Below are 25283 nucleotides of genomic sequence, written 5' to 3'. Positions count from 1 at the left end.
CAATTTCAATAAAGTGTCCTATATTTGCAAGGGAAAGAGGTTCCAAGGAGATGAAACCACTGGGCAGGCAGAATGTTATGAGAACATCAGACCACATGGGCTATTTTCAGTTGTAAGGGCCAGACATAAAAAGGCAAAGCGTGAAATCACTGACCATACCTGGAATAAGGTGCAAGTAAAACAATTATAATAACACACAATCTGGACATTCCATTTTCTGATCTGTACAGTAGTACGGGTACAATGGAAGCCTATAGAGAAATCTGGAATAGATAATCATTTAGTTTTTTGGCAATATTGCATTTAATATTATACATGTGTGACTGTCACTAAAACAAATAGTTCTACTTTAATTCATCACTGCCTAAAAAGGTTGTCACACTCAAACGACATTTGCATCTGCCAGTCTCAAACGACAACATTGTGATAGTCCAACGGACAGTAATGCACGCTAGTCACAACCAAATACCTAGTTAGTTGTGCAAGTTTCCATGGAAATCTGGGACTTTCACTCCCAAAACAAATTAGTTCACGCCTCCTCGTGGCAATGTTTACACTGTGATTGGTTCTAAAGACAACGTGCAACGCAAAATCATTGCCCGATTGGCTAGTCTCACTGTTGGAGCTTGAACTGACAGGATGTGCAGGTGCAGAAGCGGGAGATGGGGGCTTCCAGGCGGGTAACGTTAGAATGTGGTGACAGCGGATAAAAACGGAACATAATAAGTTTACCACTGCGTTTATAATGCAAAGTAGAAGGGAGACTTTCACTTGCTGAACGACAAGAGGTTGATTAAATCTGTGCAAGGCGCCTCATAAAGCCACTTGGCATATCCGAAACCGAATGAAATGATAAGCAGCCGGAGTGCAACAGGTACATTATTATGAAGACAACACAACTAACTATGTTGATGTTAGCTAGCCAGCTAACGAAATTAGCCAAATAATTATATAGCTAGAAGCTAACGTCACCTATTTGGCTGTCAACGTTAGGCGACCTCGTAGTCGTTCAAGAAGTTGATAGTGCCCGTGGGTTTATAGCCATATCCTGGAAAACACTTTTGTCACTGTTTGTCAAAGTAGCTAGCTGGGTTGCTGCTACTATCTATCCATCTCACTCAGGAGATCTAGCTGAGGCTCGTGATGCATAACACTGCCACAAAGATTTGTAATGAAGGTTGTGCCTCATATAGGTGCGTGCTTTTTGCGGTTTGTGAAGTTAGCTAGTTCTAAATGTAATTTAAATGCATTAGCCTGATTTGTTAATTAACAAAACATTTTATACAAACTTGTGGCTAAACCTCCCGTTAAAGGGATATTTTATATCTTTCTCACTCTCTTGCTCTCTTGCTTTTGCTCTCCATCTCGATCTAGGGTTGGTTCAATCTAATCCAGAATATGACTTGGTCAGAAGTGAGATAAGGAAGATTGAGGCTGGTGTTGTGTAAACATCAATATGAATTAAATGGACAGCACCGCCTCTATCAAGATCATCCTCCAGGTCAAGGCTACTCAGCAGCAAGATATGATTTATTCTCATTTCTTTTTTCATTACTTATTTTCCTTTCCATGATTTCAGAAGATTTTGATGCAGCTCACTCACACATACCCACAAATAGAGTTGTTTTGGGCATTTTCATTTGTTCTTTTCCCCAAATCTCACCTGCTCCTTTGTGCACTTTATCTGCCATTGTTATAATTTATTAGTTGTCGGAGTGAAATGTGTTTTATAGGCCGCTCCTCAAAGAGAGACTATGCTGCTATGCTCCCTAGATTAATTACTGCTGTTAGAGAGAATATAACAAGGCATTGTGGTCTGAAGCAAGGGACTCTGGGTAAGTTTTGCAGCACATAATTAAAAATGATGAAGTGAAAAACAAGGGCTTTACGCACTTGAGGATTCAGGTATGTTATTAAAGCCATTTATTGTGTGGGCTGCTGCACTTCTGGACAGTCACAGTCCCTATGAGAGTAGCTGACGAGCATCAGTGGCCAGCTCAGACACTGATGCCCTCACTGAAATCCCATCCCTGTTTTTTTACGGCATCTCTCTCAACATGGTACTTTAGGCAATGTCACAATTTTCTGTTTTAGTTAAAGGTTTGTCATTGTGTCCATGCATCAGTTGTGTTGATGGTAATATGTGTTTATTTGTGTTGATAGATTACCAGTCAGAAACTCCTGCTGGAATTCCGGACCCTTTACCATGAGCGCCTTTGACACATTGACCAATCAGATGACAGCCAGGAGGAGGCTCTTTAGGTAAACTGGTAATGGTGGTGATGCTCCTTGGATGTTTGGATGTGCTGGGGCAAGTGTGTTATTTCCACTAATGAACCGATCTTGCAATGTGATGCATATGTGTGAGAATAAGATAGAAAATGGTTAGGCCTACGTTATGATGCAGACACTTAGTGACAGGCCTTTTATGGCAACTGTAACTGCTGGCCCTGCATGTGAAGTCTGAGGAGGGACAACAGACTGGGCCTGACAAGGGCAGGGAGGAAACTTGGTGTTTTAGAGACTTATAATGCTATTAGTCTAGTGCATGGCTGCTAAAAGGTATAGTGCCATAATGAAAGCATGACAGGTTGATCAATGTTGTTAAGAGAATTACTGTCTTTACATCAAAAAGCTTTTTGGGTTATTTTTTAACTATCCCATTAAGTGGCCTTTATTGAATATCTTTACATCTCGGGAAAATGTACCTTTTAGCCGATGCTCATCAGTAAAAGTGGAATAAAATATTTGTTATGACGTAAAAAGTAATTTCCCTACCTGTGCATGCTCTTAGTCCTTGTAAGTCTATTACTAATTCATTTTTCTTCTCCTAACATTTAAAGATTTTTCATATTCATCTCCACTAAAGAATGATGAAAGTGATGAGGATGAGCCAATTCCGCTGCTCTCTCTCTCACTCTGCATGTCATGTCAGTGGCTATGGGATGGGGTTGGCTGTGTGGGTGGGGGGGTGGCTGCACACCTTGAGGACTGGGCTTGATGACGGCTGATGAAAGTTTTAGTAAGCCAAGCCTGTCTCTTTGACGCTAATCACCAGAGGAAAGCTCCTTCTCTCAGAAGTATCCTCTCCATGGTCGAAGCAATGGCGGAGTTTGGAAACAACACAGCCTCTCATTTTAACTGCATTTATTCTGTGTTTGGGGAAATCCTGTTTGATTCACACGGCCTCTGACAGCCTCTGCTCTGGAAACACAAAACAAGCCTTTTAGAACTCTCTTGTCAAGGATTCAAAGAAGGACTAGTACAGTATATCAACATCTCTATTGCCTATCCTATAATAGTGTTGTTTTGAAAGCAGTGAGCTAAGAGTTTAATTAGATTACATAGCATACACTATCTAATTTACTTGATAATTACCATCAGAGGGGTATGTCAAACTCATTTAGGTATTTACAAAATGATCTCTATCCAGTTCTGTAAGTTCAAAAATGTTTCACTTATTCTGTAGTACGTACAGTGCATTCGGAAAGTATTCTTGACTTTTTCCACATTTTGTTACGTTACAGCCTTATTCTAAAATTGATTTAATATTTTTTTCCCTCATCAATCTACACACAATACCCTATAATGACAAAGTGAAAACAGGTTTATAGACATTAATGCACATTTATTAAAAATAAAAAACACAAAAACCTTATTTACGTAAGTATTCAGAGCCTTCGCTATGAGTCTTGAAATTGAGCTCAGGTGCATTCTGTTTCCATTGATCATCCTTGAGATGTTTCTACAACTTGATTGGAGTTCACTTGTGGTAAATTCAATTGATTGGACATGATTTGGAAAGGCACACACCTGTCTATATAAGGTCCCACAGTTGACAGTGCATGTCAGAGCAAAAACCAAGCCATTAGGTCGAAGGAATTGTCTGTAGAGCTCAGAGACAGTGTCGAGGCACAGATCTGGGAAGGCTACTAAAACATTTCTGCGGCATTGAAGGTCCCCAAGGACACAGTGGTCTCCATCATTCTTAAATGGAAGATGTTTGGAACCACCAAGACTCTTCCTAGAGCTGGCCGCCCGGCCAAACCTTCCAGAAGGACAACCATCTCTGCAGCACTCCACCAATCAGGCCTTTATGCTAGAGTGGCCAGACAGAAGCCACTCCTCAGTAAAAGGCACATGACAGCATGCTTGGTGTTTGCCAAAAGGCACCTAAAGGACTCGCACACCATGAGAAACAAGATTCTCTGGTCTGATGAAACCAATATTGAACTCTTTGGCCTGAATGCCAAGTGTCACGTCTGGAGGAAACCTGGCACCATCCCTACGGTGAAGCATGGTGGTGGCAGCATCATGCTGTGGGGATGTTTTTCAGCGGCAGGGACTGGTAGACTAGTCAGGATTGAGGGAAAGATGAACGGAGAAAAGTACAGAGAGAACCTTGAAAACCTGCTCAGGACCTCAGACAGGACAACGACCCTAAGCACACAGCCAAGACAACGCAGGAGTGGCTTCGGGAGAAGTCTCTGCATGTCCTTGTGTGGCCCAACCAGAGCCTGGACTTGAACCCAATCGAACATCTCTGGAGAGACCTGAAAATAACTGCAGCGGCGCTCTCCATCCAACCTGACAGAACTTGAGAGGATCTGCAGAGAGGAATGGGAGAAAATCCCCAAATACAGGTGTACCAAACTTGTATCGTCATACCCAAGAAGACTCAAGGGTGTAATCGCTGCCAAAGGTGCTTAAACAAATTACTGAGTAAAGGGTATGAGTACTTATGTAAATTTGATATTTCCATAAAAAAAAATTTTCATTAATAACCTGTTTTTGCTTTGTCGTTATGGGGTATTGTGTGTAGATTGATGAGGGAAAAAAACGATTTAATCCATTTTAGAATAAGGCTGTAATATTTCTAAAATGTGGAAAAAGTCAACGGGTCTGAATACTTTCTGAATGCTCTGTAAGCGTAGAGTAGACCCATGGGCTGTAAGGACCGTGATTGATGGCATGTAGTCTGTCCCCTGCTCTCTGCCTCAGTACCAGTATGTGTGTGGAGGTGTCTCTTGGACCCCATATCTCCTCTCAGTCCCTGGTCCCAGTGGGCCATTTATCTGGCCATATTGAGAAGCCCCAACAGCCCTGAGTGGACCCAGTTTAATGCTATTCTGTTGTTTCCTAGTGACCATTTTAGCCACCATTTAGTGGTCCAGTGGTCCAGTGGTAAACAGTGGTCCATATTGTAAAAAATATCTCCTCCTCCCCCTTTCTTACCACAAAGACCTCAGCTACCATTCTTTTATAGAGTAACATCAACCTGACAGAGACTGAAGAGTCAAGCTGCTCCCAAGTGCATTGTGGGTATACAAGCATGTTGGCGATATGAGGTTTCTCTTTGACCAATAGAAGGACAAGCCCAGGCTTGATCAATGTATTCTAACACTCCAAACCTCACAGCTAGTCCTAATCTGTATCTGCAGGGAATAACAGATAGAAGCTATGTGAGGTCTTTGGCTTTACTGGACATTGTGTGATGTGACTTCTTCCACATTTAAGAAAATACATTATTTATTACTATATCTCACAAGTGCAGTTATGATCCAGTAGTGTTGAGTGATGCCATCCCTTCAATATCTTCTCAAGGAAGATGGTGGCTTGGAGAGGGAGTGTGTAAGTGAAAGTGGTCATCCCCCTCTTCAAAGGGGGGAGACACTCTAGACCCAAACTGTTACAGACCTATATCTATCCTACCCTGCCTTTCAAAGGTCTTCGAAAGCCAAGTTAACAAACAGATCACCGACCATTTTGAATCCCACTGTACCTTCTCCGCTATGCAATCTAGGGTCCGAGCTGGTCATGGGTGCACCTCAGCCACGCTCAAGGTCCTAAACGATATAACCGCCATTGATAAAAGAAAATACTGTGCAGCCGTATTCATCGACCTGGCCAAGGCTTTCGACTCTGTCAATCACCGCATTCTTATCGGCAGACTCAACAACCTTGGTTTCTCAAATGACTGCCTCACCTAGGTTCACCGACTACTTCTCAGACAGAGTTCAGTGTCAAATTGGAGGTCCTGTTGTCCGGACCTCTGGCAGTCTCTATGGGGGTGCCACAGGGTTCAATTCTCGGGCCTACTCTTTTCTCTGTGTATATCAATGAAGTTGCTCTTGCTGCTGGTGATTCTCTGATCCACCTCTACGCAGACGACACCATTCTGTATACTTCTGGCCCTTCTTTGGACACTGTGTTAACAAACCTCCAGATGAGCTTCAATGCTATACAACTCTCCTTCCGTGGCCTCCAATGCAAGTAAAACTAAATGCATGCTCTTCAACCGATCACTGCCCGCACCTGCCCGCCCGTCTAGCATCACTAGTCTGGACGGTTCTGACTTAGAATATGTGGACAACTACAAATACCTAGGTGTCTGGTTAGACTGTAAACTCTCCTTCCAGACTTACATTAAGCATCTCCAATCCAAAATTAAATCTAGAATCGGCTTCCTATTTCGCAACAAAGCATCCACTTTTGCTGCCAAACATACGCTCGTAAAACGGACTATCCTACCGATCCTAGCCTCCAACACTCTACTCAGCAAATTGGATGCAGTCTATCACAGTGCCATCTGTTTTGTCACCAAAGCCCCATATACTACCCACCACTGCGACCTGTAAAGTCGTGGCCAAAAGTTTTGAGAATGACAGAAATATTAATTTTCACAAATTCTGCTGCCTCAGTTGTATGATGGCAATTTGCATATACTCCAGAATGTTATGAAGAGCGATCAGATGAATTGCAATTAATTGCAAAGTCCCTCAGTGCCATGCAAATGAACTGAATCCCCATAAAACATTTCCACTGCATTTCAGCCCTGCCACAAAAGGACCAGCTGACATCAGGTCAGTGATTCTCTCGTTAACCCAGGTGTGAGTGTTGACGAGGACAAGGCTGGAGATCACTCTGTCATGCTGATTGAGTTCAAATAACAGACTGGAAGCTTCAAAAGGAGGGTGGTGCTTGGAATAATTGTTCTTCCTCTGTCAACCATGGTTACCTGCAAGGAAACATGTGCCATCATCATTGCTTTGCACAAAAAGGGCTTCACAGGCAAGGATATTGCTGCCAGTAAGATTGCACCTAAAACCAGCATTTATCGGATCATCAAGAACTTCAAGGAGAGTGGTTCAAATGTTGTGAAAAAGGCTTCAGGGCACCCAAGAAAGTCCAGCAAGCGCCAGGACTGTCTCCTAAAGTTGATTCAGCTGCGGGATTGGGGCACCACCAGTACAGAGCTTGCTCAGGAATGGCAGCAGGCAGGTGTGAGTGCATCTGCACACACAGTGAGGTGAAGACTTTTGGAGGATGGCCTGGTGTCAAGAAGGGCAGCAAAGAAGCCACTTCTCTCCAGGAAAAACATCAGGGATAGACTGATATTCTGCAGATATATTCCGATTGTTTGGGGCATCCGGAAAAAAGCTTGTTCGGAGAAGACAAGGTGAGCGCTACCAGCATTCCTGTGTCATGCCAACAGTAAAGCATCCTGAGACCATTCATGTGTGGGGTTGCCTCTCAGCCAAGGGAGTGGGCTCACTCACAATTTTGCCTAAGAACACAGCCATGAATAAAGAATGGTACCAACACATCCTCTGAGAGCAACTTCTCCCAACCATCCAGGAACAGTTTGGTGATGAACAATGCCTTTTCCAGCATGATGGAGCACCTTGCCATAAGGCAAAAGTGATAACTAAGTGTCTCGGGGAACAAAACATCGATATTTTGGGTCCATGGCCAGGAAACTCCTCAGACCTTAATCCCATTGAGAACTTGTGGTCAATCCTCAAGAGGCGGGTGGACAAACAAAAACCCACAAATTCTGACAAACTCCAAGCATTGATAATGCAAGAATGGGCTTCCATCAGTCAGGATGTGGCCCAGAAATTAATTGACAGCATGCCAGGGCGGTTTGCAGAGGTCTTGAAAAGAAGGGTCAACACTGCAAATGTTGACCCTTTGCCTCAACTTCATGTAATTGTCAATAAAAGCCTTTGACACTTATGAAATGCTTGTAATTATACTTCAGTATTCCATAGTAACATCTGACAAAAATATCTAAAGACACTTCCAGTTCTCTGCTGGCAATGACTGGAACGAATTGCAAAAATCACTAAAGCTGGTGACTCATATCTCCCTCACTAACTTTAAGCATCAGCTGTCAGAGCAGCTTACAGATCATTGCACCTGTACATAGCCCATCTGTAAATAACACATCCAACTACCTCATCCCCATATTGTTATTTATTATTTCTGCTCCTTTGCACCCCAGTATCTCCAGTATCTCCTTTGCACCCCAGTATCTCTACTTGCACATTCATCTTCTGCACATCTATCACTCAAGTGTTTAATTGCTAAATTGTAATTATTTCGCCACTATAGCCTATTTATTTCCTTACCTCCCTAATCTTACTTCATTTACACACACTGTATATAGACTTTTCTATTGTGTTATTAACTATACGTTTGTGTAACTCTGTGTTGTTTGTGTCGCACTGCTTTGCTTTATCTTGGCCAGGTCACAGTTGTAAATGAGAACTTGTTCTCAACTGGCCTACCTGGTTAAATAAAGGTGAAATATATATATTTTTTAAAAGCCTTGAAAAGACTGCTTTAGCAAAGGCCGCACTCTCTGGCAAAATCTACAGATACCTTATTCCTTCAGTGTCAATGTAATGGTGTATTAATGTTTCTTAAAGCAATTATGTATAGATTATACTGTACATTTGGAACTTGTAGTCCACCGTTTAGGTGGACACACACACACACACACACACACACACACACACACACACACACACACACACACACACACACACACACACACACACACACACACACACACACACACACACACACACACACACACACACACACACACACACACACACAACAAAGTATTACACTGCATTACTTTAAATACTGTGTGTGTGTGTGTGTGTGTGTGTGTGTGTGTGTGTGTGTGTGTGTGTGTGTGTGTGTGTGTGTGTGTGTGTGTGTGTGTGTGTGTGTGTGTGTGTGTCCTTAGGAGACAGAGGAGATGTTGAGAGAAGGGTGCGATAAAGAACTGTCTGTTTGTGGTGGGCTGATGTGGCAGACGGCGTGCGTTGGGTGATACTTGATCTGATGTTAATGTGCTGCCGTGTGTGAGGGAGGGAGTGAGTGTTTGACTGAGTGGAGAGAGGGAGAGAGGGGAGATGGGCAGATAATCCCGTCTGCCTGATGAGATTGAAGGCTGGGATTGATTGATCGCCTAATCATAGGAGGAAATGGGCCTGAAAATGAATGGGACTCTGCCCTTGGCTTGCTGTGGAGCTGGGCGGCTGGGTTGCAGGGGATGTTAGCTGCAGCAAGACATGGCCTTAATGTGCAAGGGAGCTGATTTCATTTGTGTCTGATATACAGTTATACGATCCTGGCTAAATGATCAAATAAAAAAAGGAAGAGGGGGAACATGGAAGGGGTGTAAATCAAGCTTTATTGCTGGAATATTACTTTTTCATGCCGTCTGAAATGGATGCTTTGAGAAAGGTGAAAGAATAAAAATCCAATATGAATTTGAATGTGGTGAGGCTGTGTGGTGGCCGAGATAGCCAGCCGCTGTCCTGGATGCAGCTGGGTGGCTGGCTATTGGTGTTATTGGATTATTATTTGTGTCATTATGAAGTTTGCATTATCTTCCTCATGGCCAGGATATTTGTTTTATAAAATTGCTCACAGCTGAGAGGCAGGATTATATACCTAAAAGATAGTATTCTGTGTTCTCTCTTTCCCACTTTCTCTCTCTCTCTCTCTCTCTCTCTCTCTCTCTTCTTATTTTCTCCCCCTCTTTCTCATCCCTCCTGCCCTACCTTTCCTCACACTCTCCCTTCTCCCCCCTGCCAGACGTTTCCTAACTCGCTCCCCCTCTCCATCCTCTTTTCTCTCTCACCTGCTCATTCTTTCAAACTGAGGGCAGAATTACTTAACAGAAAGGGGAACCTTTGATGTTGGCAGGACCCATGTTGGTACTCTCAAGGAACCTAATGCTGCTCCTCTCATTTATTAGTCACAGTAAGGACTCCCACATGCGTCTTTGGGGCTAGAGAATTAGCCCAGTGTTTGAAGGGGGAGGGCCTTTCCATGTACGGCCCCCAGTTCACTGGGTGTGTGCTGCCAGTGCCCATCACCATGGGCTGATTGAGCTGGTGGGCTGGGCTTTGCATCAGGGCAGCATCAAACCCACCTGTTTGTGTTCTGTTTAAGTGAGGCGGGGCACTTGTCACTTCCACTTCACCTCCATCTCCACTCCTCTAAAAGAGGCTTTGAAAAGCAAATACCCTTCAGTCTGATGGAGCATTTATCTCCATTTCTACCTGATGGCCGACAGAGCCGTAATAATTCCTATGTGTCCATCCCGCACTAAATTATAATCTGGGTCCAAACTGTCTGGGCTGTTCTGCAGATAGTCGGCATGTTCCTGCATAGGAATTAGTGTCAGAGCATCCATGTGTCTGGGCTGTGAAGATGCCATGCTAGATCAGAGGTGACATATGGCTAATAGTACCCCTGGTGTTAGCAAAGCTCTAATATGGGGGGGGTTTGGATGTCATGTGACAGGTTTTGCCTGAACTCCCCTGCATGTCCTGCTTGATGACCAGAGGGGCTGGCTGTCAGAGAGGGGATGGGGGCGGGACAGGAAAGGACACAACAGCAAGCGAGAAGAGTTGTTTCTGTCTCCCTCAAATACCTACCTGACTTACCTACCTGACTTACCTACCTGACGTACCTACCTGATGCCTACCACTTTCAAACTTTCTCTGACCATCACTGCTTCCTTTGCTGTATTCATACAAAGTGGTGTTTGAGAATGTGCTGTGTTTTTCTGAATGGATTTGTTTTAATCCCAACTGGTCACTCAGTCCTCCCTCCATAACAGTGGTGGGTTGCAGCAATCCATTTCAGTGTTGATATTCCAATAAACACCTAACAAAGGTCATGTCTGCTGTGCCCCTCCTCTCTGTCTCCCTCTAGAGCAAGGTGGGCATGCTGCAGTCGTTTGTGCGGGACCTAAGTGAGCAGAATGAGGTTCTGATCCAGGCGCTGGAGGCTGAGGAGGCGGAGGACCGGGTGGTGGAGGGGAGAACAGTCAGCCTTCACAAAGAGCAGGAGGTGAGTGATCAATGGCATTGATCAGCTAGTCAATCCAGAAGTCTATATCCCTCTCTGTTTACACCCTCAGTGCGCTGCTGTGTTAAACTGAGCGTGCTCTAAGCAGCCACCCCAGGGACCCTCTAAAAGCCCGCCTCACACCCGCCATTGATTGACATGTCGATTAGCCTGGAAGCTGTTGACAGTGGGCTTGTTAGCCATCTTAAGCATTAATGATGATGGGGAGGGGTGGCCGCTAAATTCAGGGTTACACTCTGACTATGGGGAAAGTCACATTCACATTCATAACTGTATAGACAGCTGACTGTGTGTGTGTTATGGATTGTCAAGGCTCATAGAATAAGCCTGGAGCTCGGCCGTCAGTGGGCTTGCAGGTGAGTTCAGAACAAGATAGGGGGAAACAGCCTCATCTGAGTCTTTCACTGGGAACAGCTAATCAATTTAAGATTGATTTACTCTCAGGCCCATGTATTGTTGAACTTGTTCCTGCACTGAACGATTGTTGAGATTTCCCCCTAATGTTATTAACTGGGCTTTTCATGCAAAATCAGCCGTATTCACTGTAGCTGGGCCTCAGGGTCGACACTGGAGCTGCTAACCACATGGTCTTCATTACAGATGAAATTGTCATGGAGGCATCTGTATCACAGCTTATTAATCAGGTTTCATGCCTCAAAAACCTTTGGTTTGAGCACCTTCGCTTTTCTCCCATGAACAGTATAATGAGAGAGGCAATTTGGGTGAACAGAAAGTTGCTTTTGTAGAAATTGGTATCCCCTCCATTTCCCTGTAGACTCTATCCTGCGCTCTAAAGTAAGCTGACAGTAATTGAGTAACGGTGAATTATGAACTAAGACAATAAGAAAAAAGGATAAATGTGTTTGCATTGGATTGTTAAAATAAGCCCAGGCAGAGTTTGGGAAAGGGTGTTGGCCAAGTCAACGTTCCCTTTGTCTCTCAGTGTAGCTGACTGCCCCAGACCTTTCAGTCATTTCATCTTCACAGGAATGGAATGTGGTTGACCTTCAACAGGCAGCATTAATTATGAAACCCAAAACGAATCAGTCTGCTCATTCATTATAGCAGCCCACTGAAGATAAGCGCGTAGACCCGACATACACTGTTGTATATTATTTGAACATGCTGGAAAGAAACTCAATGCCATTACACAATACTGAATGTAGCACGTACTGTGTTTGCCTGTTGGGTTTGAATTGGCAGTGCTTTCTAAAGCTAGAGCTTAATTGGTGCCAGGTTGTTCTTGGCATTGGAATGTTTTTTGTTGTTGTGCAGTTAGTCAACATTTTTCATGAATGTGGATGTCATTTTGACTGGTTTTGAAGTGTGGAATGCATGTATTGTGGTCCTCCTTTGTGAATCACTCACAGATCGGTGTGTGTGTGTGTGTGTGTGTTGAAGTTAATCGTATGAAGTGTGTGCAGACACCACCACCACAAGCCCCAGCCCCAGCCCCAACCTCAAACCTGTTTCCTCTTTTATGCGTCATTTACGGCCTGTAAACAGTTTGTTTAAAGCAGTTTATAGATGATTTCTAAGAGTTCCCCCAGCTCCCCCAAATGTGTGTGGAGTTAAACAAACTCTTACCTTAATAGACAGCCAGTAATGGGGCTGCTAGGTGTCTAGGACCAGGCTGTGGGCTTGGGGGAGAGCTGGCTGACGGAAGTGGTTTGAGGTACGGTTAGAGCTCGTGCCACAACAAAGCCACTAACACTCCCCAAGCACAGAATAATTTTAACTGATGAGTTCATCTGTTTTCACTGTGTTGTTTTGTCTCTGCCTTCAGTCTCCTTTCTCTGCTACCAGATAAAACCTAGCCTGTCTTGGTCAGCGCATTAAAAGTTGTGGCGCCTCTTTACAAGATTGGCTTTAATCTTTTGCCTCTTCCTTGTCACCTCGAAACGTGTGGAGCCTGATATGATAATGATGTGGACCTGTCCAGGGTATTAGAGTTAAGCTGGCTGATTAGGCTGCCCATCGATCAGTCTATCACTCAGCACTCCGCTCCATGCTGGCCAGACCAGGGCAGCTGGCAGGGAAGAAACACACTGCTACTCTGAAGGACAGGGGCCACACACACACACACGTACACGCAAATAAAAAAAACAGTATTTTTTTCATGGAGATGGACAGCCTTGAAGTTGCAACCTTTTTTTTTGCTTTTATGCTAGAAGAATAATATGCTTGTGGCAATCTTTCAAATCTATTGAAAGCTCAAACATAGATAACAAAATTGTAATACAATGTAGGTACAGAGTACAGTGTCCTGTGGCCTTTGTGTCTCATATGCTTTTTCACATTTAAAGGTATGCTGGTACAGTATACATCCATTAAAAAGGGTTTGTTATTGTCTTTGAGAGTAGTGTAAGTTTTAACACTGGAGACATTGACCCTTCTTGCATTTATCCCTCATAATGGGTTTTCAGTTGCACATAGATTTGAGTTTCTTCCATCTCAAACTCTTCAAGGCAAGAGGCTAGTGTTGCCCGCATACCAAAACTTTAGTACTTTTTCAATACTAGATCATGAAAAATGGTGTTGTTACTTTCGGTACTTCTGTCAAAATGTGTCTCACAGATCAACTATCAGCGGCAGCCAATATCCCCTTATAGCGGGAGATGTGCACCCCGCCGTGCCTGTTCCGCTTAGCCTGCACTGGCAGTCTGAGCTGCATCATGTTAGGTCCCCACTCATGCTGCACAGAAGTTAACACTTGAATAATGTGATAAAGCATGTAGAAATTGTTCATTACTGTTCTCAAAACAATGTCCAAACAGGCTAGAACACTTTACAATGCAAGAAGGTACCGGTAGCTTCCAGCTTTGTAGGCTAGCTTTCCTTACTAGCTAACAACTAAAGCTAACATCAATTCACTACCCTAGTACTTTGTTTGTGATAATATGCGAATCACAACGCAAAATATGCTGATTTCAAAACTGATTGCCACTAAAAACTTTATTCATTCACTTATTCGGTCTCTCACGTCTCTTGCAAGGATTATCTATTGCCTTTTGGCTCATGAATAAATGAGGTAATTACTGGTTAAAGAGACAGCGCACATTTTTATAAAATAATCAACTTCTATGCAAGTGTTGTTAAGTACAAAACAATAAGATTGTCTGTAGCCCCATGAAATTTGCGAAAACAAGTGCAATAACTCAATGCATGCACACACTCCTGTTGAATATGAATTCACCTATATTGTGGATAAGCCTAGGCTACATCTTGATTTACCCAGTTTATTCCTAGAGATTTACCATTCAAATAAATGATTACCATTATGTTATGTAGTTAGATTGCTAAAAACTCATATTGATTCTATAATTGATTCATTAATGCATACATGGCTGTAATGTAATGATATTGAACTCAAAAGATGCCCAACGATTGAACCGAGTAGTAGCTGAGTTAATCTGTCTGGATCAAGTTCTGTGGCTAATATGCCTTCTTTTTGTGCCGTGTTATCGTCTTGGTATCGTTTTGGTATGGAGTATTGTTATACTAAACCTGGTAACGGTATCTAAGTCAATTCTGGTATCGTGATAACACTACAATGGGCTTTACAACAATGGTGTGAGTAGACAATGCAGAGAGCTGATGGAGAATGGAGAAAATTGTGCTGTTTTAATTTGTTCTGCCAGCACAAATGCATGAATGGAATTAACCTTATTTAAATTTAGCCTTGACTCCCAATGTGTGAGTCAATTATACAGCACATTAGGTAATGTAGACAATATATTTTCTCCACACCTTGTTGTTCTGTAGGATCTGTAAAGCCAAGGCCTGCTTTGTATCCTGTAATGATGGGGGAAAAAATCTACACAGTTGCATATCGGGATATTATTTTTGACGATATATTGTATAGTTTTGACAGTATCGCAGTATTATATTTGTTTTCAGCATTTTTTTCTTATGTCTCTCCTTTCCCTCTGCAGCTGCAGGTGAGCAATATGTTTGGAACATCTAATCGCAATAAAATCACAGTATCGAATTGCAATACATATCGAATTGTGAGAATCGCAGTACATATTGTATCGGCACCTAAGTATCGTGATAATGTCGTATCGTGAGGTCCCTGGCAATTCCCAGCCCTAGTATCCCGAGAAGTTTGGTTCACTGGTTCACCTTCATGAGTGTTTCTTCTGTTTCTCACCTCTCTGTCAGAAATGAATGGATTGTGGCTGATGTTACAAAGATAGCAACAATGGAGAGAAAGCACTATGGGGGCAAAAGGAGAGAAAAACTAGAGAAATTATTCAGGAGTGATACATACCTTGTCCTCCCTAACCTTTTGGAGAGAAAAACACTTAGACTTTAACCTCAAAGAAAAGGTTTTATGCGTGGAAACAAAGGTGTGTGCATAGCTGCCAGGAGTGGCTGAGGGTGAGAGGCAATGAAAGGTAGTGTGAGGGAGAGAGGAGAAGGGGGATGAGGGTGAGGTGGAAGGGAAGGAGAAAAGAAGCAGAGAGAGAGAAGGGGGAGGAAGGGAAGGAGAGAGAGAGAGAGAAGGGGGAGGAAGGGAAAGAGAGAGAGAGAGAAGGGGGAGGAAGGGAAGGAGAGAGAAAGAGAGAAGGGGGAGGAAGGGAAGGAGAGAGAGAGAGAGAGAGAGAAGGGGGAGGAAGGGAAAGAGAGAGAGAGAGAGAGAAGGGGGAGGAAGGAGAGAGAGAAGGGGGAGGAAGGGAAGGAGAGAGAGAGAAGGGGGAGGAAGGAGAGAGAAGGGGGAGGAAGGGAAGGAGAGAGAGAGAAGGGGAAGGAAGGGAAGGAGAGAGAGAGAGAAGGGGGAGGAAGAGAGAGAGAGAGAGAGAGAGAGAGAGAGAGAGAGAGAGAGAGAGAGAGAGAGAGAGAGAGAGAGAGAGAGAGAGAGAGAGAGAGAGAGAGAGAGAGAGAGAGAGAGAGAGAGAGAGAGAGAGAGGCTTTCAATCCAGGAACAGAGTCATTACGGTTCACAGCTGAAGAAAAGGCCAATTAAAGTTGAGTGTAGGCCTACGTCTGGAGAAAAGCAGCGTTTGCAGGCCTTTTATCGGACCAGTGGGATCTCTTCCCAGTACACCTTGGGAATCATATCAACTGCCTGCCTGCCTTCCTGCCTGCCAACAATCCCAGTATCAGTCAGTATGGACAAGATGTTTTTACATCAACTGAACTACATGAGTGAATTTTTACCGTAGCTTAAGGCAATGGTGCTTCAATACAGCACCATTAAACTAGCATAGTGCAGCTTATTTTAAATATTTAGACATTGTTTATCTTTTATGGTGACATTAGGTTGTCAGTTGTTGTTTACCTTTCTTTGCTTTATCATTCTCGTTTTTATGGAGTAACACAAAGAGGTGTTGTCACAATGTAAATGTACTGGACATTAGGGCTGGGAGTTGTAATGCTACTGTAATGTTATTGGTTAGATGTTACTCATCTGTTCATCTATCTTACCGTACAGTAATGGCTGCTGTGGACTACTGCCTGTGGATGTTAGAGAACCTGCAGGCCCAGCCTAGTCTTCCTAATCAGCCCTGATAACAGAGAGAGAGCGTGAATAACCCAGGGCTCAGGAGAGCCACAGTGACAAAAAGCGATTGTAAAACAAAGTGAACAGAGTAAACACTGCCAGAGTACCAGCAGGCTATGTTTACTGAAACCCCTGAGCATCTATTCATCTGTTCATCCCAAACTCTCTCCTCTCCTCCTGGGCTTCAGCACAACTGGACTCAGCTGCTCCCCATCTGTGTGTAGCCCAGCCTAGTCCAGCCCTGCCCAGCACCTGCTGACTGACTGACTGACTGACCACAGGGCTGGGTGGGGCGGGTGAAGCAGGGTTGAGGGAGATCACTTTCGTTTATTCAGATGTGTTCATCTGATTCATCATACAGCACTTAGAATCCCCCAGAACTAGAGCATATTCATTCTGTTGAGGTAAACAGGATGTTGAGTTGTCCCTCACACGCTCTCTGTATTAATTCAACACACAGATGGATGTTGCAGCTAATTGGAGTAAAATGGGGCTTTGTGAGGGATAAAGTAGGATTTCCATAGGCTGTGATAGGTCTTGTCTGTGAAGAGCAGTTAAACTATGCGAGGTGGAGAGAGGTCAAGTAGCATGGGTGTTTATATCTTATGTTTGTGTTGTTCTAAGACAAGGTGTTTGGGTATTTTATAAGTTATTGTAAGCAGCATGGAACATGAAGAGGCATTGGCACTGTCTACTACTCTCCATTTTGTGTGTGTGTGTTTGTGTGTGTGTGTGTTATGGATTGGTGTGTGTGTGTGTGTGTGTGTGTGTGTGTGTGTGTGTGTGTGTGTGTGTGTGTGTGTGTGTGTGTGTGTGTGTGTGTGTGTGTGTGTGTGTGTGTGTGTGTGTGTGTGTGTGTGTGTGTGTGTGTGTGTGTGTGTGTGTGTGTGTGTGTGGATTATAGCAGCAGTAAGCCCTACAGTGTCTCCTCTCAGGCCCAGCAGTTGTACCTGTGTGACAGGAAAAGCAGTCAGGTTGGTCCTCTTCCAACCAGCAGACCACCTGTGTTCAACACCCACGTACAAACGCATACACGCACAAGGTATAACCAAATGTCATCATAATAGAGAAGCCATACCTTGGCTTGGGCCTCTTTCCCATTTATTTTAGCCATATTAGTCTTCATTTAGTTTCACTCTCATTCCATATGGAGAATATTCTGCTCTTGTTCACAGGAGCACTGAGTTTTTGTAGACTACCCTGGGTATAAACGCATAGATTATCTTTTGAAAGGTAATTAGACTTTCTCACTAAGTAGACTTGGAGACGTTTTCAGACCTCTGCTCCGCCTATCAAAGAACACAGCAATCTACATTACACAGCATTTTGCACGTCCAAGGAGATTTGTAAGACATTTTACATCTCAGGTCTCTCCCTACGTAGTGAAAGAGGCTGTTAATGGGCTTCGTAGTGTTGTCATATTGTGCAACCATGTTGGTCAAATTCTTGGACTACAGCTATATAGGTTTGTAAACACCAGTGATACACTATATATACAAAAGTATGTGGACACCCCTTCAAATTAGTGGATTAGGCTATTTCAGCCACACCTGTTGCTGACGGGGGAATAAAATTGAGCACACAGTCATGCAATCTCCGTAGGCAAACATTGGCAGTAGAATGTCCTTACTGATGAGCTCAGTGACTTTCAACGTGGCACCATCATAGAATGCCACCTTTCCAACAAGTCAGTTCATCAACTTTCTGACCTGCCAGAGCTGCCCCGGTCAACTGTAAGTGCTGTTATTGTGAAGTGGAAATGTCTAGGAGCTCAGCCGCGAAGTCGTAGGCCACACAAACTCACAGAACGGGACCGCCGAGGGCTGAAGCGCGCAGCGAGTACAAATCGTCTGTCCTCGGTTAGAAAACTCACTACCAAGTTCCAAACTGCCTCTGGAAGCAACGTTAGCACAATAACTGTTCGTCAGGAGCTTAATGAAATGGGTTTCCATGGCCGAGCAGTCTCACACAAGCCTAAAATCACCATGCGCAATGCCAAGCATCGGCTGGAGTGGTGTAAAGCTCGTCGCCTTTGGACTCTGGAGCAGTGGAAATGTTTTCTCTGGAGTAATGAATCCCGTTTACCAATCTGGCAGCCCGACGGACGAATCTGGGTTTGGCGGATGCCAGGAGAGCGCTACCTACCTGAATCAATAGTGTCAACTGTAAGGTTTGGTGGAGGAGGAATAACGGTCTGGGACGTTTTTTCATGGTTTGGGCTAAGCGCCTTAGGTCCAGTGACGGGACATCTTAACGCTACAGCATACAATGGCATTCTAGACGATTCTGTGCCCAACATCAGTGCCCGACCTCACTAATGCTCCTTTGGTTGAATGGAAGCAAGTCCCCGCAGCAATGTTCCAACATCTAGTAGAAAGCCTTCCCAGAAGAGTGGAGGCTGTTATAGTAGCAAAGGGGTGGACCAACTCCATATTAATGCCCATGATTTTGGAATGAGATGTTCGACGAGCAGGTGTCCACATACATTTGGTCATGTAGTCCAGTGGTTCCCAAAGTTTTTATAGTCCCGTACCCCTACAAACAATTCAACCTCCAGCTGTATACCCCCTCTAGCACCAGGGTTAGCGCACTCTCAAGTGTTGTTTTTTGCCATCATTTTAAGCCTGCCACATACACACTATACGATACATTTATTAAACATAAGAATGAGTGTGAGTTTTTGTCCCAATCCGGCTCGTGGGAAGTGACAAAGAGCTCTTATATGACCAGGGCACAAATAATAATATAATAATAATCAATCATTTATCTCTTTATTTAACCATCTTACATATAAAACCTTATTTGTTCATCGAAAATTGTGAATAACTCACCACAGGTTAATGAGAAGGGTGTGCTTGAAAGGATGCACATAACTCTGCGATGTTGGGTTGTATTGGAGAAAGTCTCAGTCTTAAATCATTTTCCACACAGTCTGTGCCTGTATTTGGTTTTCATGCTAGTGAGGGCTCTCTCACATAGGTACGTGGTTGCAAGGGCATCAGTGTCTTAACAGCGCGATTTGCCAAGGCAGGATACTCTGAGTGCAGCCCAATCCAGAAATCTGGCAGTGGCTTCTGATTAAATTACATTTTCACAGAACCGCTTGTTGCAATTTCGATGAGGCTCTCTTGTTCAGATATCGGTAAGTGGACTGGAGGCAGGGCATGAAAGGGATAACAAATCCAGTTGTTTGTGTCATCAGTTTTGGGAAAGTACCTGCGTAAATTGCGCACCCAACTCACTCAGGTGCTTCGCTATATCACATTTGACATTGTCCGTAAGCTTGAGTTGGAAGACCATTACATTGGGATCTTTGTTGTATTGCATCATGTTTAGAGGTAGCAAAAAGTGATAAGGCATTCCTTTTCTATTCACTGTAACCCTTGTGGCCTCACAGGTCCAACCCTGCTTATCCTCCTAGACACTCTGAGGCCTGGAGAGAAGCTCTGCCTCTGCCCACCGGTCATAACAGACCAGGGTTTAAAGAGAACCAAATAAATAGATAAAGATGGAGTGTAAATTACACCTGGTTTCAGTGGGCTGCCTTGGAGGATAGAGCTGAACGAGCCTGCTGAGGTAAAAGGAGCTGGCTGTGTTTCTCTACAAGCAGAGAGAAGGAAGGCCTCTTGAGCACTATGAATAATGAAACAGTTGACTGCTCTGTACAGATTTCACATGTCATAAAAATGGCTTTTTAGTTGCTGTTAGACCTCTTACTTGTCTGCTAGGCTTACACAGGTTTGGGCGTTTGTGAGGGGCTCACAGGGAACGCTCCCTCATGCCTCATAGACAGCTTTCCAGTAACCGAAGGAAACTGGGTCTTGTATGGGACGAGATGGAGGGCTAAGGCCTGTTAGGACACCCACAGATAGCTAAGACAGACGGCGGCCATCTTTGAGTCTACTGTAAGAATGACATTTCAGTGTATGAATGTGTTTTACTGTGTATTGCTAAAGCATATGTGCTGCGGTAAGTTTCAGAAGTCGGGGGCTATGGATGGTTTTGTTGGTTTGACTAATTCTGTTTCAGTTTTGTGGTGGTGGGTTGCGGTAGGCCTCTGTCTCCCTGTCAGAATCATATCAGATTAGCTCATGCTCCAGTTGTCACCCACACACATTCAAGATGGAGGGAAAGGTGAAATGGCTGAATAATTTATGTATGAATCTCCACACAGTGGATTGAGTAGTGTGTTATTATTCCACAGAGGTTCCTCTCAGACACCGAGCAGTTTACCCATCTGTAATATCAACATGGGTTTGGAAGGAACTCACCCTGTCTCATACTGTGCACACTGACACTACATATCACCAATGCTGATTGATAGCTTTCTCTCTCTCTCTCTCTCTCTCTGTCTCTCTGTCTCTCTCTCTCCTGCTTTGCTGCCTCTCCCTTTTTTGTTCCGTCTCTCCATTTCTCTTGTTCTCTCTTTCTTTCTCTCTGAAGCCTGAGCTGATATCCTCCTTTGAAAAGGTAATGATCCTGGTGTGTTGAGATTATGTATGTGCGCTGCACAATGTAATGGCCTGGCTTTTTATTGCCTGCCGCATACTAATCCCACAACTGAAGGAATGAGATGACACCTGCAGGGAGCTGTGTGTGAGCCGCAGCCCCACATGAAAGAGCGGTCATTAAAAATGATCAAAGAAATTACTGCACTCTGCCGCACAACACTGCTCTCACGCCTGGCTAGGTGTACATCCCTGTGCCTGTCTGTACACACACACACACACCAATTACTATCTTTGTCTGATGGATCTTTTCCATGTGATCTCTGTGGAAATGTCCTCACTCTAAGTTGCCCTAGGCATTCTACAGACTCTGATACACCCACACTTGCATATAGGAGGAAATGGTGGACATGCATATGCTCAAGAGTTTTTTTCCATACCTCCACCACAGATTATTCATGACACATAACTTCAACAGTTTCCCAATTTAATATTTATTAGCGCTTTTCTTTATCAAGTAGTGTAACGAGTGTCGTACGGAGTAGACCAAGGTGCAGCGGGTTGAGTGCTCATCTTAACTTTTATTGAACACTTAACAAGAAAACGAACGAACGCACAGTATTGCAGGCTACACACAGCTATGCAAAAACAACTTCCCACAAACGACAGGTGAAAAAGGGCTACCTAAGTATGACTCCCAATCAGCAACAACGATGTACAGCTGTTCCTGATTGAGAGCCATACCAGGCCAACACATAGAAATATACAACATAGAAAAACCGTAGAAATACAAAACATAGAACAAAACCCCAAAACCCCGACAACACAAAACAAACACACCCCTGCCACGCCCTGACCAAACTACAATGACAAATAACCCCTTATACTGGTCAGGACGTGACAGTACCCCCTCCCCAAAGGTGCAGACCCCGGATGCACTTGAAACAAAACCCAACAAAACAAATATTCACAACAACAAAAAATTCCCAAAACTACATGGGAGTGAAGGGAGGGTGGCCACCGTCACCGACGGTGCCTCTGCAACACCCCTCCTTCCCAATACTCCCCCCTACGGAGGTGGCTCAGGAGCGGGACGCAGACCCCGCTCCACCCCTGGCTCACCCCACTTACATGACGTCTCTAGAGCGAGGTCCCTCTTTGTCGACCCCCGACTGGGGACCCTCGCAACGGGCGACTCTGGCTGCGTCGTACTGGAGGGCGACTCTGGCTGCGTCGTACTGTAGGGCGAGTCTGGCTGCGCCGGCTCTGGACTGTAGGGCGACTCTGGCTGCGCCGGCTCCGGACTGTAGGGCGGCTCTGGCTGCGCCGGCTCCGGACTGTAGGGCGGCTCTGGCTGCGCCGGTTCCGGACTGTAGGGCGACTCTGGCTGCGCCGGTTCCGGACTGTAGGGCGACTCTGGCTGCGCCGGTTCCGGACTGTAGGGCGACTCTGGCTGCACCGGCTCCGGACTGTAGGGCGACTCTGGCTGCGCCGGCTCCGGACTGTAGGGCGACTCTGGCTGCGCCGGTTCCGGACTGTAGGGCGACTCTGGCTGCGCCGGTTCCGGACTGTAGGGCGACTCTGGCTGCGCCGGTTCCGGACTGTAGGGCGACTCTGGCTGCGCCGGTTCCGGACTGTAGGGCGACTCTGGCTGCGCCGGTTCCGGACTGTAGGGCGACTCTGGCTGCGCCGGTTCCGGACTGTAGTGCGACTCTGGCTCAGGGCTGAGGAGTGTCTCGGCAGGCTCTGGACTGTGGGCCGTCTCGGCAGGCTCCGGACTGTGGGCCGTCTCGGCAGGCTCCGGACTGTGGGCCGTCTCGGCAGGCTCCGGACTGTGGGCCGTCTCGGCAGGCTCCGGACTGTGGGCCGTCTCGGCAGGCTCCGGACTGTGGGCCGTCTCTGCTGGCTCCGGACTGTGGGCCGTCTCTGCTGGCTCCGGACTGTGGGCCGTCTCTGCTGGCTCCGGACTGTGGGCCGTCTCTGCTGGCTCCGGACTATGGGCCATCTCTAGACGGGGCACTGTCGCCGGAAGCTCTGGACGGGGCACTGTCGCCGAACACTCTGGACGGGGCACTGTCGCCGGAAGCTCTGGACGGGTGACTGTTGCCGGAAGCTCTGGACGGGGCACTGTCGCCGGAAGCTCTGGACGGGGCACTGTCGCCGGAAGCTCTGGACGGGGCACTGTCGCCGGAAGCTCTGGACGGGGCACTGTCGCCGGAAGCTCTGGACGGGGCACTGTCGCTGGAAGCTCTGTCGCTGGAAGCTCTGGACGGGGCACTGTTGCCGGACACTCTGTTCATCTGAATAGGTTTCTAGCATGATAATTGAATTGTGTTAAGATGTTATTAGAGCTGAATGATAGTGAGGTAAGCCTATCCTTTTACGAAATACTAAGGCTGGCTTATCTACTGCTGATGTGAACTACAGTGAATCTGCTTGTATAGAGTTGCTAGTCAGAGCCTGATATCATGTGTGGACTGTGTCAATGACACTCATGGGGCCTATAGGTCATAGCTGAGCTGTGTCGAGTCTATTCCTTCTCTTCATGTCTGGTTTCAGTCCATCTATCTTTCTTGTTCTCTCTCTCATTATCACTTTTTCATTGTACTACCGCTGTGTCTCTCTCTGTCACTGTATTTATCTGTCTCTTCCATTATCCCCCCCTCTCTCTCTCCTGCTCCCTCCTCTCTCTGTCTTTCTTCCTCTCCTCCTCTCTCCCCCCCTCTCTGTCTCTCCCTCTCCTCCTCTCTCTCCTCCTCTTTCTCTCTGTCTGTCCCTCTCTCCCAGGCAGGTCTCTCTCCTCTCTTCTGCAGCGTGTCCATTTTGTGTGGCTACACAGTGTGAACCAGTCAGCTGCTCTTATCAGTGGGCCCAGTGTGGAGAGAGATGACATTTTACTGCAGCCAGTCAACCGCTCCGCTCCTCATAACACGTTCACTCTCCCTCTCCGAGCAGAGACACGCTGATAAATGCAAATTCATTTCCTTTAGAGGCCCAGAATAATACTCTTTTGCTTTGTTAAATGGCCGCTCTGAAATGGCAACTGCTCCTTAATGTGGCGGCAGAATCAACACATGCAGAAATGATGAGGACGGAACATTGATGACAAAGGAGAGTGGAGGAATGGAGAAATGGCTGTGGCCCGAGATGCAAAGCAGTTCTGAATTCTTCTCATTGTAAATGATTTTTGTAGCAAGCATATATTATTTGATTTTTTTTTCTGTCACGAACATCAAGCGCTCCGAAGCTTAGAAAGATGGTTATCATGGGGAGCCATTTTATTAAAGGATTCCTCTCCTCTCTTCTGCCCCTCCTCCCTCCCTCCCTCCCTCCCTCCCTCCCTCCCTCCCTCCTCCCTCCCTCCCTCCCTCCTCCCTCCCTCCCTCCCTCCCTCCCTCCCTCCCTCCCTCCTCCCTCCCTCCCTCCCTCCCTCCCTCCCTCCCTCCCTCCCTCAGCGGTCCATTTTAGAGCCACGCAGCTGCATGGTTTGGTGGGTAATTTCACTGCCTTTTCATGTGTCGGAGGGCGAGGAGTCCTCCTCCATTAGGTAGTGTCTTCTTGTGATGTATGCGCAGAAAAGCAATCTGATGTTTATTCATGACTTTCAAGGCAATGCCTCAGCTGAGCCCTCTGATTTCCTTTTAAGGAACAAAACTATGTGAGATTGAGACTTCCGCTTAAAGGCACAGAGACCCATCTTGCAGCACTTCTCCCTCCCTCTCTGTCTCTCTCATCCATCCCTCGTTTTTTCCCCATCTTCTTTTAAATTCTCCCCCGATGTTATTTCTGTCAGCTTTAATTTACTTGACCCTCAGAAAAAAAAGATCACTTGGTTATTTCCCTGTTATTCTGCCGGCTGGCTCCCCATCCGCCTCTGTACTTTGTTAAGGACTTTGATGAAGAGATGAATTTGGAGAGTTTTTCTAGAAGGGCAGCATGTTAATGAAGCAGCACCACCATGAGACTAAATGGCCTTTTCTGGTCATGCACACAAGGGCACAGCGTCCCTGGTGCTAGCTAGAGACTGCCCCACTGCCCACTTCCCTGGTGCTAGCTAGAGACTGCCCCACTGCCCACTTCCCTGGTGCTAGCTAGAGACTGCCCCACTGCCCACTTCCCTGGTGCTAGCTAGAGACTGCCCCACT

General features: G+C 45.5%; 1 protein-coding gene across 3 annotated transcripts in view; it reads left to right on the top strand.

Moving 5' to 3' along the window:
* Positions 1–687: 687 nt before the first annotated feature.
* The window catches only part of LOC106587320 (uncharacterized), a 69045-nt gene continuing 44449 nt past the window's right edge, over positions 688–25283 (top strand). Inside the window, exons 1-4 of one of the 3 annotated variants that reach the window (XM_082969491.1) lie at positions 688–874; positions 1375–1501; positions 2164–2262; positions 11029–11166. The gene's annotated coding sequence lies outside the window, so the exon portion shown is untranslated. Of the gene's footprint in view, positions 875–1374; positions 2263–11028; positions 11167–25283 lie in introns of all 3 variants that reach the window. The other 2 variants (XM_082969490.1, XM_082969492.1) reach the window with 2 other exon arrangements.

This window comes from Salmo salar, chromosome 26 (genome assembly GCF_965601325.2).
Source record: "Salmo salar chromosome 26, fSalSal1, whole genome shotgun sequence".
NCBI classification, from domain to species: domain Eukaryota; kingdom Metazoa; phylum Chordata; class Actinopteri; order Salmoniformes; family Salmonidae; genus Salmo; species Salmo salar.
The sequence above is the reverse complement of the archived record's forward strand: the minus strand, read 5'-3'. Positions and strand labels throughout refer to the sequence as shown.